General features: G+C 42.3%; 2 long non-coding RNA genes across 2 annotated transcripts; both read right to left on the bottom strand.

Moving 5' to 3' along the window:
* Nucleotides 1–2,061: 2,061 nt before the first annotated feature.
* On the bottom strand, nucleotides 2,062–4,844 carry LOC148117892 (uncharacterized). Its single transcript, XR_015736653.1, has 4 exons — nucleotides 4,677–4,844; nucleotides 4,466–4,574; nucleotides 2,278–2,456; nucleotides 2,062–2,201 (listed from the first exon to the last, which is right to left on the bottom strand). It is a non-coding gene; the product is annotated as an uncharacterized LOC148117892 (long non-coding RNA).
* Nucleotides 4,845–9,486: 4,642 nt separating this feature from the next.
* Nucleotides 9,487–11,007, bottom strand: LOC148117891 (uncharacterized). The gene is made up of 2 exons (XR_015736655.1): nucleotides 10,504–11,007; nucleotides 9,487–10,405 (listed from the first exon to the last, which is right to left on the bottom strand). It is a non-coding gene; the product is annotated as an uncharacterized LOC148117891 (long non-coding RNA).
* Between the last annotated feature and the right edge of the window lie 1,935 nt (nucleotides 11,008–12,942).

Raw genomic sequence — 12,942 nt, 5'->3', positions numbered from 1 at the left:
GCTGGTTCCACTCTCTGCTAGCAGGTCTCATTGACAGGTATCCCACAGCTCTGGCTTCTCCAACATCTTGGGGTCTCCAAGACCATCCAGGCTTGAACTTAACAGTTTCGCGGAATGGCCTCTTTAGGTCTCCATTCAGGGATACCCCTGACAGATGCCTGGCCTCAGCAGCTTTCCTTAATTACTGCGGCAAATTTCATAACCCCCTTTTCCTATTTTAATGCCAGAGCAACGTAGCCAAAGCTGCTGATTACTAGGACTGGAACATGTACCCCTCATTTACTTACCTTTTCACCAACTTTCTGTTTTGTGTGAGTGTCTTCACTACCTAGCTTGGCTGTTCTGGAACTTGCTTTATAGACCAGGCTGACCTTGAACTCAGAGATCATTCAATTGTCTTTTCCCCAACTTTCTTGTTTTCCATGGTTTCCGTCACTGCCTAACCAGGGATATTCTGCAATTTGCTATGTAGACCAGGTTGTCCTCAAACGTAGAGATCCACAAGCTTTTATATTCTGAGTATTGGGAATAAAGACATGCACCACCAAACCAGGCTCTAAGCTTCTTTAATTGCTTTTCACAAGTTGGAAACATAGCTGGATGATATCTTGCCATGAGGTCACCACACCCTTTATTTCATTTCTTAATCTATGTCTTTGACCACAGGACTTAGCTCCATTCCACTTTTTCATGCTTCTTTTCTCCTTAAATAATACATTTTGTATTTTTTCTTTGCTCAGATTGCCCCTTTTCATTATAAATCTTCAGTAAAGTTATCACTAATAAGCACAGGACAGAATCTATACTAAGCTGTGTTGAGACTTCCTCTGTTGAGGGAATTAATCCAAAATCTTCACTTTAACCTCAATTATGATCTTTTGATAAGGGGAAAAAGCAGTCACATTCTTCACCAAAATATCACAAGAACGATCTCTTGGCAATATACTAAACTTCTTCTCCTATGAAACCTTTTGAGGCACCACCTTCACGGTTCAAATCACTCTTAGAACCACTGTCTTCCATGTTTCTACTAGTATAGCCCATTAAGCCTTGCCTAAAGCATTAAAATACTTTTCTAATTCATAATTCCACTTTTCATATTCCTTTGAACAGAACCATCCTATCAGCAATATTCCACTGCTGGTATCACCTTCAGCCTTGGTAAGCCTTTTTATTGTTGGAAGTAGTCAATATGACCATGGCAACCCTTACAAAGGTAAAACATTTAATTGGGGTGGCCTACATTTTCAGAGGTTTAGCCCATTACAACCATGGTACAGCATGGTGGCATGCAGTCAGACATGGTGCCAGCTACGTCTTGGTCTGAAGACAACAGGAAGTGAATTGACTCCCACACTGAGGGAAGCTTCAACAGTAAACACCTCAAAGCCCACCCCCACAATGAGATAGTCCCTTAAGGCCGCATCTAATTCAAAAACAATAGTAACAACAACAACAACTCCTAATAGTACAACTCCCTATGAGCTTATATCGTTTTCACCTGGACTAGTATCGGTAGCACAAGCATTCAATCCTAGCACAAGGAAGGCAGAAGCAGGCAGATCTCTGCGAATTTCTGGCCAGCCTGGTCTACAATTTGAGTTCCAGGACAGCCAAGACTATTACACAGAGAAACTGTTTCTAAAAAGCAACACAGAAAGGTTTATTTTCCTCTCAGAAAGGAGAACAATGGGTGGGGATGAGCCAAGCGGCCATGAAAAGTTGTTAGAGTGGAATTCAGTGAGGCTGAGACCCATGCTGAAATGTCCCTAGTTTGTCAGAGCCCAGTGACTCCCACAGAGGCAGGGACTTCCTGGGGCACACAGGCTTCTTGACTTTCTAGTTTACTTTCTGTGCAGAGGAGAGGCAGCCACACACTGATGTGTATCACTGCTGGCACAGAAGTACACAGCTGTCTGAGAGGGGGAAGCCTTCTCCAGAATGAGAGAGAACTCCTCTGTCTTCGGTCTGGTGGCCTTGTACCCATCAGGGACATCTCCGTTCTCAGTGCTGCCATCACCATATGAGTAATGGATCAGCCTCAGTCCATGACCCAGGTCCTGCCGATACCAGTACATAATGTTGTGGTTGTCCGTCTGGTGACAGCTTAGTTCCACCTTTCCTCCTGTTACTGTCACCTTGTTTCTCGGGCTTTGGGTGACTGCAGCCTCCATGGGTTCTGCAATAGAGGAAGACAGAGCCTGACGATGTCATCTTAGCTAAAAGACCTGGGAATTCAGTTCAGGACAGCACACCTGTGTCCTGTCCAGCACTCACTTGCACACAGGAGACTCAAGGCCACACAGAAGAGCCTGAAGATCATCTCAGGACCAAGGCAAGATCTGATGTCTTCCAGCCCTGTTTCTGGAAACTAAAGCTGGGGCTCTCAGTGACTTAGTGATGTCACTGTCTCCAACAAATGTTTGAATTGCAGAATTAGCATGCCACACCCTCTCCTACAGAAAAAAGTCAACTTTTAATTATAATCACATAGTTGGAATATACAACAATATTTGCAATATATACTCACAAATTAAGAACACAGATGGAAAAAATGCTGAGTTTATTTTGTATTTATACATGCATGTACTCTTTCCCTGGTTTTACCTAACATATTAGGCTTATTTTATTCCTACTATGACACTACTCTGTATTTTGCATTGTTTTGATTTTTACTATTTCTATAATCTCTGTTGAATTGTTGTGACACGCTGTTCTATGAGGTTTCTACTAATTATTTATTTGCCTGAATACTTAAAGATAAACCTTCAGTGCCATCTTTGGCTACAAGGACTGCTTGACACCAAGAAAGCTTTTAAAACATCAAAGTTGAGGTCATTACAATTTGAGTAATTCTTACAAGCTATCTCATACCCATTCGGGGACACAAGCTCTACACTCTAGGCTAGACAATGTGCTCTCTTTGACAAAATAAATCTCCTCTTGTTTCAGGAGATGTTCTGGAGAGTCAGTGTAAGCTTTTCTCACTGTGATTCCTGTCAAAAGAAAGTCTACTTCAGCAACGTGGGTGAGCTGTTTGCCTCATAATCGGCAGGTCTGGTTTGTCTCGGTTCCCAGGAAAATCTAAGTGCTTCACTCAAAAGTTCATAGCATAAGTTTTCTGATATGAAACACTAACCTTCACTCAAAGGCATCATAGGTTCCTTTCTAAGTAAATCATAGCTCAGTTAATGACAACGTAGATAATATCAAAGTATAAAACCTCCTTCTGTGGCCACATATCCTGGTGGGATCTTGATGGAGAGTTTGTATAATCCTCTGATGAGGAAGGTCTCAGAAACATAAGCAGAGACAATATGAAGAAGCCGGGGACAGAATCTGGCCATGCCAGAAAGGAAATGCTCAAAACATGACTGATCCCCAGAGACTAAGAACCACAAGAAGAAAGTCAACGACCCATGGTTGAGTCTGTCCAAGAAAGAGGCACTTTCTACTTTACTCTTGAATGTTTGGAGTGGGAACATGGAATTTCATAGCTCTGAGTCTCATTTCAGAAATAATATCTGATCTACCAGTAATGTTAGTCTGCTGAACAACAATACTCTGATTTTGTTAGAGATTGAAGCCTCTGTCATAAATATCTCTTCATATTTCTTTTAAATTGATTGCTTGATTATTGAGTAACAAATTTTCTTTTGTTGAAAATGCAAACTTCATCTTGACACTATGGCAATACAAACATTATCTGGCTTAATATTATACATCAATAACATGTCAGCAGCCAATACATTCACACAAAGCTCAGCTGTTTATAACAAAAGAGACAGTGAGCTACTCCATATTCTTTTTTGGGGTCAAAACTGGGAAACAGAAAATTCAGAACTTTAACTTAGAATGCAAAGAGATAAAGGTTTCAATTCTTATACTGATATTCTTAAACATGAAATGTTGGGAAATTTCATAAACTAATGATTCCTATTATGTACAGAAATCTCCATCTACAAACAGATACACTAATGTATACCCTTGTCTTAAAGCATGCGGTTTAAACCCACTCCCAAGCATCCAGCATAGAGTAGGATTCCTACCACTGGCTAGGAGCTAAGAGGTGCTAGCAGAGACAGAAAAACAACTAGGTATCTTGGAACCTACCCCTGTGTTTAGAACTATCTGTGTGAGCCCAGTGAGAGATTTATAAAGAGCTATAAGCATTTCTTGGCATTGGCTAAGGCTGTAAGGCATCTCCCCATCCCTCACTAGTATATCACTGACTGGGACAGGAAGATTAAGGGACAGAACGCCTGTGACTCTGTGAGGCTGTGGTGAGCTGGCACAGAAGTACACAGCAGAGTCCTCCAGCTGCAAGGCGCTCATGTTCATCTCAGAGTGAGAGTCACTGAACTGCTGGACTGAGAATCGACTGGGTATGTTTCCTTTCTCTCTCTCCATTTTTTCATAGTGTTGAATGAGGAACTTCAGTTCCTGCCCCAGAGTCTGCTGGTACCAGAACACAGTGTTATGTCCATCGATGGGAGTACATTTCACAAAGGACCTTCCTCCCTTTGCTTTGATTATGTGTCTTGGAGACTGGACGACCCCGGGACTTGCTAAACCTGGGGAGGCAGGAGACAGGAGTGAGCATCTAGAGGAAGAGGGCACGGGTGCAGCAGCAGTAGAGGAGCTCAGGAGCAGTCCCCCCAGAGCTCAGGACTCACTTGTTCCCAGGAGAAAGACAGTGACACAGCAGAGCAGGCTGGGGCCCCAGGCAGAGGCAGGGAGGGCAGTGCCACCCATCCTTCTCCTCAGCATCTGCTGTCCCTGGTGAGAGCAGGAGTCAGTTCCTCCTTTCAGCTCATTACCTGTGATGTCATGTTCTGAGCTCAGTGATCTCGTTGGCTCCCATAGGCCCTCTGTAATCATGGGCATACTCTGCTGGCTCAGCCCTTCCACCTTTAGCCTTAGCCTGCTCAAGGGGAGGGGTGGTATCTTACTGAATAAACATGACTGGCTATTAGGAAGTTCTTTTCATGATTTCTTCTTAGTTTTCTTCTTTTTTCCTATCTCCAACAGGTTTTGTATTGCAAAGGCTACAGTTCATGGGTCCCTCTGGTGAGACCCAGTGCCTGTACAAAGATGACTGACCACCTGTCCCCAACCCTGCGGCTCCTGACACTGCACTGATTCTGTTTCCACAGTTTAAACCTGAGCTCTGCCTGCATCCATTGCCAGAGAGCCCAGCAACTCAGTCCATGGATCCACAGCGTCCCCTAGTGACAAGCTGTGTAGTCACAGGGCTGTACGTCTGCTGGATGTAGAGGCTGTAGGCTCTCAAAATCAGGCACCTGTGGTGGACTAGAAAACATCAGAGTTTTTCGTTGTACCCGTTGCTCACCAAAATCTCAAGTTTTGCCAGTAGTAATGAAAGATACATTCAAGGAACTTCATTTTTCAAAAAGAAAGAAACAGAAAAGCAAAGACACCAAAACCAAAGGAAGCCGCAACAGAATAAACTTAAGACTTAACACAGTGTTTCAGGAAGACATACACCAATCATTAGACGTCAGCTGCCCTTGGATGGGGCTAGGCTTGTGGAAAACAGTCTTTGATTGTAGGAAATTACTAGAAGGCCTGACTTCCGATGCCATTAAGAGAGTACTTTCTTAGCAGTTTGAAAAATAAACCAGTCTGAGGAAGAAAAGGCCAATAAAGATTGTTAGAATTACTGTTACAGACAGCTAGCTTGCCTTTGCAGAAATGTAAATATTAAAACTTCATGTTGTAATCCCCACTTGCCTATTTGACCATTTGAGTATCCTCAACTCACATACATCTTGTTCTCATTTTCTCTGGGTTTCTTTATGAATATCACCTTCAAATTCATTAATCCTTCCTTCTGGAGCATCCAATCTGCTGCTACTAACAGCCTGCTATTTCTCAGAGCAGACACACAATTTTAATTCTAGAAGTTTGACTGGGTGCTGTACATGTCTCCCTCATTTCTGCCAACCCGTCAAGGTATGTGCTGCAGCTATACTGTTTAATGCCATTGTTCGCCAATTTGTCAGAAATAAGTTGGTTTCTCGTGACTGATCTTTCCTCTAGTGATGAGCCCTATTTTCTTCCTTCTTTGCAAAACATCTTAGATGCCAAACTGTACATTTTATGTCTGACAGTGGTAGATACCGTGGATTTCTCACACCACAGCTTTATTCTTCAAAATGCTTATGTCCCTGAAGAGCAAAAACCAGGGAAATTCCTACCACATCATTGTTGTTCGTTTTAGGCTCTGGCAGAGGTATCTAAAAAAACATAGAGATGGACACAACTTAAAAATCCATAAATTGATGGGTAGGTGGTAAAACGTAAAATTTTCATACAATGAAATACTGAAATAAGTCAGGTTCTTATACACATTAAAATGTATCACATATTATGTAAAGTGAAGGAAATCAGACACAAAGAGAAAAAGATAATTCTAAACATAGATTTCCTAATATAGGCAAGATCAGGGCACAAAAGGAAGAATAGTTACTGTTTAACAGATATAGAGATGAAAATTTTGGGGGGAAATAGTAATGGTGGTTTGACATGACAATGGATATGCATAAAATGCCATGAGCTCATCTATAGTGAAACAGCGATGCAGTTCAGGAAATGACTAGCCAGTATGCTTCTTTGGTTTCTGCTTCTTCTGATCTAAAGGTGCTTGGGGGAAGCAGTGTGGAAAAAAATCTTTCTTTTAATTTCTCCTTGTAGACAAAACACAGATTCTCTGAAAGAAGCATGGGAGCCTCTCTCTGGAAGTTTACCCAACCAGGCAGGATTACGTTATCACAGGAAGAGACACCGGAGGCCCACACCACACCAGACAGACTTCCCAGAGTCTATCATCCATTCTCCTAAGGACATTATCAGCTTCCCTCCAAATATTTATTCTTTCCCAACCTTCCTGCATCGCCAACACATCAGCCTGTGAAGAAGGAATAGAAGTTTCTAGATGCCAGTAGGTATTTAAATATTCATGTCCTCTCATTCCATATCCTTAGGCATGCAATTAACTTTCATGTGTTTTTGCTTATTAATCAGTGAATTTATTTCCTAGGCACAATGCAGAGAGTAAACAAATATGCCTTACTTAATTTCATCAAAGTTAACTTTGCTGTTACTATGAATATCATTTCAATCATAAAAAATTGCAAAGGAGAGAAATACTATCTTCAAAATGGCAAAGAAAAGAAAAATAAATATTAATAGCTGAATCCCATACAAATGTACTTCAGAGAAAAGAACCCAAGTAATTCAAATGCACTGGTAACTAATGAAATGGTGCTTGTTAGGGAGCATCCCATGTAATGATTTCTGATGTGGTTGTAATTTTCTTCTGTAGTTTAACACAGTTCCTAGTAGTTCACACCTCCATACCCATTCTACTTTGTGATTCTTTAGAAAATGTTTCTACCTGGTAAGTTTGAATTCAAGACTCATCACTTCAGCTGCTGATGGGTTGTTGATAAGTGACAATGAAAAATGTAAATGTTTTTGTAATTCCTATTTATTCCTTTGTGACCTGATAACACATACAGAATATTACTGCACATATATTTGGTAGTCCTCTTTATTATAAAAATCAATGAACTGATTATTAGTGGGATTCTGCTATACTCATAGATGGGAGACTTGTGCAATAATCTCACAGAAGCTTCCTCAGGCAGTAGATGGGAGTGGGTGCTGACCCACAGCCAGACATTATTTGAAGAGTCTACACTGGAGTTCTCCATCGAGTCCCTCCCATTTGAGATCTGGGATCTGTGCAGAAGGGAAGGAGGGAAGTGAAGAAGTCAGTGAGGTAGACAACACTGGGAGAACATATCCCACCAAATCAACTAAGCAGGACTCATATGAGCTCACAGAGGTTGAAATGGCAAGCAAAGGGCCAGCATGGGTCTGTACTAGGTACCCTGTGAGTATCTATTAGGTTCAGGTTTTTTATGTAGTACTCCTAACAGTGGGAGTGGGTGTAACTCTGACTCTTCAGTCTGCTATTGAGACTTTTTCTCCTATTGCCTTGCTTTGTCCAACCTCAATATGAGGGCTTTTGCCTTGCCTCCTCCTTCTCCTCCTCCTCCTCCTCCTCCTCCTCCTCCTCCTCTTCTTCCTCTTCTTCCTCTTCTTCCTCTTCCTCTTCCTCTTTTTCTTCCTCCTCTTCCTCCTCCTCCTCCATCTCTTCCTCATCCTTTTTCTCCTTCTCCTTCTTCTCTAATACACTACCTTCAACTGCAGCTTCCCCTTCCTCTACTCCTCTTTGTTTTGTGCCCTTTGCCTGTTTTCTCTTAGAAGCCTGCTCTGAAATGGAGAGGGAGTGGATCTGTCGGGGGGAGCTAGGAGGAGTGGAGGAAGGGGTAACTGTGGTGGGGATGTACTATACGAAAGAAGAACCTATTTTCAATAAATAAATAAAATATACTTTTTCTATTTGAATAATTATATTAGACAAGGTTTGCAATATTACAAAGCAAAATAGTACTTATTTGGTTGAAGCGAGAAATGTTTCCCAAAGATTCATGTATTAAAGGCTTATTTTTCTACACAATATTCAAAGGAAGAGCTTTTAGGAAAATTAGAACATAAAGGCTCTTAATTCAACATTTACTAATCTATTGATAGATTTATAATGGAAAGCAGAACCTAGTAGAAGGATGTAGGTCATCAGAGGAATGCAGTTAAAAGATCTCTCTCATGCATACCCTGTCTCTCCTCCCCCCTCCTCTTTTTCCTCCCCCTCTCCTCTTCTATCTTCTTCTCTTCTCTTCTCTTCCCTTCTTTTTTATTCTCTTCTCTTTTCCTCTTTTCTCTTTTCTTCTTTTCTTTATTTCCTTCTTTGCTTTCAAGAGATAGGCAGCACAACTCTGATATTTTCTTCCTGACAGTCTGTTCTGCCACAACACAGGACCACAAAACACAGGTCCAATTGATCATAGACCAAAACTTTGAAGTACTGAGGTAAAATACACCTACTTCTTTTAGCATTTTAGACCTGTAATGAGACCAGAAAAATGACTGTGACATGAATATCCAAATTCAATTCTGATCCAAGATCAGTTTTATTGCATAAGTGACTTTCTGCAATTGTCGACCCAATTACCACCCACAGAGGCAAGTTAATGTGTTCTTTTTATTTGTAAATTTGTCAAGATATAAAAAAGAGTAATAGGTCTTTAAATCTCCAGCTTTTTTTCTTCTTGCAATTAAGGCCTACAGAGAGAAGGGACTTAGTCTTCTTAAGAATGAGTCTTCTACATTGTTATTCAATCACAAGCAGGCATCCCTAAAAGTATAAATGTAAGTAACAATAAATAGACTCAACAGGTTGAATTTATTTTTTATTTGTATCATACAAACAAAAATAATATTAATTAAAAATAAGAGGCAATTGATTTGAAAGAGGAGAAAATCATGTGAGGAGTTAGAAGAAGAAATAAGGGAAGAAAAAATGTAATTAAATTAAAACCTTAAAAGGGAAAAAAAAAGATCCAACCTGAAAAACATTTTTCTGACATCCAGAAGAGGCAAAGGAATGACTTTAGTGCAGAAGAAATGTCCTAGGAAAATATCTCTAGAGTTGAAAACAGCACAATATATATGAAAAAGTAATGGAATGTAGACAAGTTTAGCCAGAGAGGAAAGAACTGGGGAAGGCTGGGTAAAGACTGATGATAGAGAGGAGTGAAGGAAATGGCATGGGACCTTACGGGCTATTGTCCTATAGAACAAAGGGACTACTGACCTGTACAGTAAACACAGCCTGGAAAGAGAGCATATAAGTGACTCAGTTTCATAGTAAAGTGACTGAGGAGCTCACTGAGGATGCAGGGAAGAAAATGATGGCTGTGAAAGTATCAGAAGAGTCATTGTGACTTCAATCAAAAACTCAGCTTCCTCTCTGAAAGGAGAACAAGGAGTAGAGATGAGCCAAGCGGCCATGAAAAACTGTTAGAGTGGACTTCAGTGAGGCTGAGACCCATGCTGAAATGTCCCGAGTGTGTCAGAGCCCAGTGACTCCTACAGAGGCAGGGACTTCCTGGGACACCCAGGCATCTTGACTTCCTAGTTTACTTTCTGTGCAGAAGGGAGGCAGCCACACACTGATGTGTATCACTGCTGGCACAGAAGTACACAGCTGTCTGAGAGGGGGAAGCCTTCTCCAGAATGAGAGAGAACTCCTCTGTCCTTGGTCTGGTGGCCTTGTACCCATCAGGGACATCTCCGTTCTCAGTGCTACCAGCAACATATGAGTAATGGATCAGTCTCAGTCCATGACCCAGGTCCTGCCGATACCAGTACATATTTTCATGGTTGAAAGTCTGGTTACAGCTTAGTTCCACCTTTCCTCCTGTTACTGTCACCTTGCTTCTTGGGCTTTGGGTGACTGCAGCCTCCATGGGTTCTGTAATAGAGGAAGACAGAGCCTGACGATGTCATCTTAGCTAAAAGACCAGGGAATTCAGTTCAGGACAGCACACCTGTGTCCTGTCCAGCACTCACTTGTACATAGGAGACTCAAGGCCACACAGAAGAGCCTGAAGATCATCTCAGGACCAAGGCAAGATCTGATGTCTCCCAGCCCTGTTTCTGGAAACTAAAGCTGGGGCTCTCAGGGACTTAGTGATGTCACTGCCTCCAACAAATGCTTGAACTGCACAGTTAACATGCCACACCCCTTCCCTACAGCATCAAGTTGATTTTAAAGCACAGTCTCCTAATTACTTTATGCAACAATATTTATAATGGATACACAAATATTATTAACAGAAATCAGATAGAATTTGTTTTTTCTTTCTAGATGCATGTGCTCTTTCTTTGATTTTAGTCAGGGTTGGGGGTTGGATTATTAAAGATGTAAACCAAATCTTGACCCTATAACAATACAAACTTTATCTGGCTTAATATTACTCATGTATAACGTGCAGCCTCTCCCCACACATACACACTAACTCCAGCTAGTTTTATAACATAAGAGACAGTGAACTGTTATATTTTTTGACCCAAAATGGGAAGCACCAAGGAAATTAAGAACTTTGAGTTAGAAGTCAAGGAGCTTCAAATTTTAATCCTTGTGTTGATATTCTCAAACATAAAATGTGGGGAAATTTTATAAGCTACTGATTCATACTGATGTATAGAACTCTTCATCTACAAAATGGATATGTTAACGTCTATACTCATCTTAAAATATATTGGTTATGACCATACCCAAGCACAGAGTAGAGTTTCCTACCACTGTCTAGGAGCTGGAAGAAACTTGTAGAAATGGGAAAACACCTGGAGTCTTGGGACCCACCCCAGTTTTAAGACCATTCTGTATGGGATCAGATAAACAGTGAGGGGATTAACAAAGATCTATAAGCATTTCTGGGCCCTGGCTAAGGTTGTGTATCATCTCTGCCCCTCTCTAGTACAAAACTAGCAAGAAAAGGAACATTAAGGGGCAGAAAGCCAGTCACTCTGTGAGGCTGTGGTGAGCTGGCACAGAAGTAATACAATCCAAATTTACCAGGACTCAGCCTCACCTGTCTCACAACCCAAAGGTCATTTCCTGACCTCCCTCCCCAGAAGAACCTCTGAAACTCCACATGCATTTGCTCCCTTTGAGGGAGAAGCCAGTCAAGTCATCTTTGGGGCTTAGGACAGCAGTGACAAGGGAGTGGCCTCTGAGGTTTGTGAGCAGGAAGGAGGTGACTGTGCTCTGCTGTGGCTAAGCTGCTGGCGCAGAAGTACACTGCCGAGTCCTCCAGCTCCAAGGCACTCATGTTCATCTCAGAGTGATAGTCACTGAACTGCTGGACTGAGAATCGGTTGGGTATATTTCCTTTCTCTCTTTCCATTTTTTCATAATGCTGAATGAGGAACTTCAGTTCCTGGCCCAGAGTCTGCTGGTACCAGTACACACTGGCATGTCCAGAGATGGGAGTACAATTCACAAAGGACCTTCCTCCCTTTGCTTTGATTATGTGTCTTGGAGACTGGACGACCCCGGAATATGCTGAGCCTGGGGAGGCAGGAGACAGGAATGAGCAACTAGAGAAAGAGGACACGGGTGCAGCAGCAGTAGAGGAGCTCAGGAACAGTCCCCCCCAGAGCTCAGGACTCACTTGTTCCCAGGAGAAAGACTGTGACACAGCAGAGCAGGCTGGGGCCCCAGGCAGACCCAGGGAGGGCAGTGCCACCCATCCTTCTCCTCAGCATCTGCTGTCCCTGGTGAGAGCAGGAGTCAGCTCCTCCTTTCAGTCACTGCCTGTGATGTCAGGTTCTGAGGTCAGTGATCTCGTTGGCTCCTATTGGTTCTCTGTAACCATGGGCATGCTCTACTGGCTCAGCCCTTCCCTTTTTTGGCTCTGCATGCATAGTGGAATAGGGGTTTTGACTGTACTGGGAAAAAAAATGTCGGGGTGTAGGGAAATCCTGTTCATCCTTTCTCTGAGGCAGTTGCTTCCTTCTCTTTTCCTAGCTCCAGGTGTTTTGGATTGCGAAGACTGCAGGTCATTGCTTGCTGTGATGATTCTCAGTGAGCAAAGATGATTGCTTACCTGACCCTCACCCTGTACCTACTGAGTCTGCACTGTTTCTGGTTCCACAGCTAACACCCTACTGTGGGCTCCATATTACACCTCTGCATCCACCTTCTGAAGCACAGCCCACAGCTCACTTGGTGGATCTGCAGTGCCCTCTAGTGACCTGGTACGTAGTCAATGAGCTGTAGCTCTGCTGATTGTAGGGGAAGCTGGGAGTTCCCAAAATCAGGCACCCAGGGTAGGCTAGAAAACATCACGAGTTGAAGAGTAATTACAGTTTCAATTTACCCACGGAAATAACAGGTTTTATCTGAGCCGGTGAGGGAAATCACTCAAAAAAGAACAAATTCTAAGTCATATCACACTGTAGACATTCATTAGTCATTAGATGCCAGGTGACCTTGGAAGGAGT

This window comes from Myodes glareolus, chromosome 25 (assembly GCF_982192425.1).
Source record: "Myodes glareolus chromosome 25, mMyoGla1.1, whole genome shotgun sequence".
In the NCBI taxonomy this organism is placed as follows: Eukaryota; Metazoa; Chordata; class Mammalia; order Rodentia; family Cricetidae; genus Myodes; species Myodes glareolus.
Note: the sequence above shows the minus strand (reverse complement) of the source record. Positions and strands in the feature narration are given on the sequence as shown.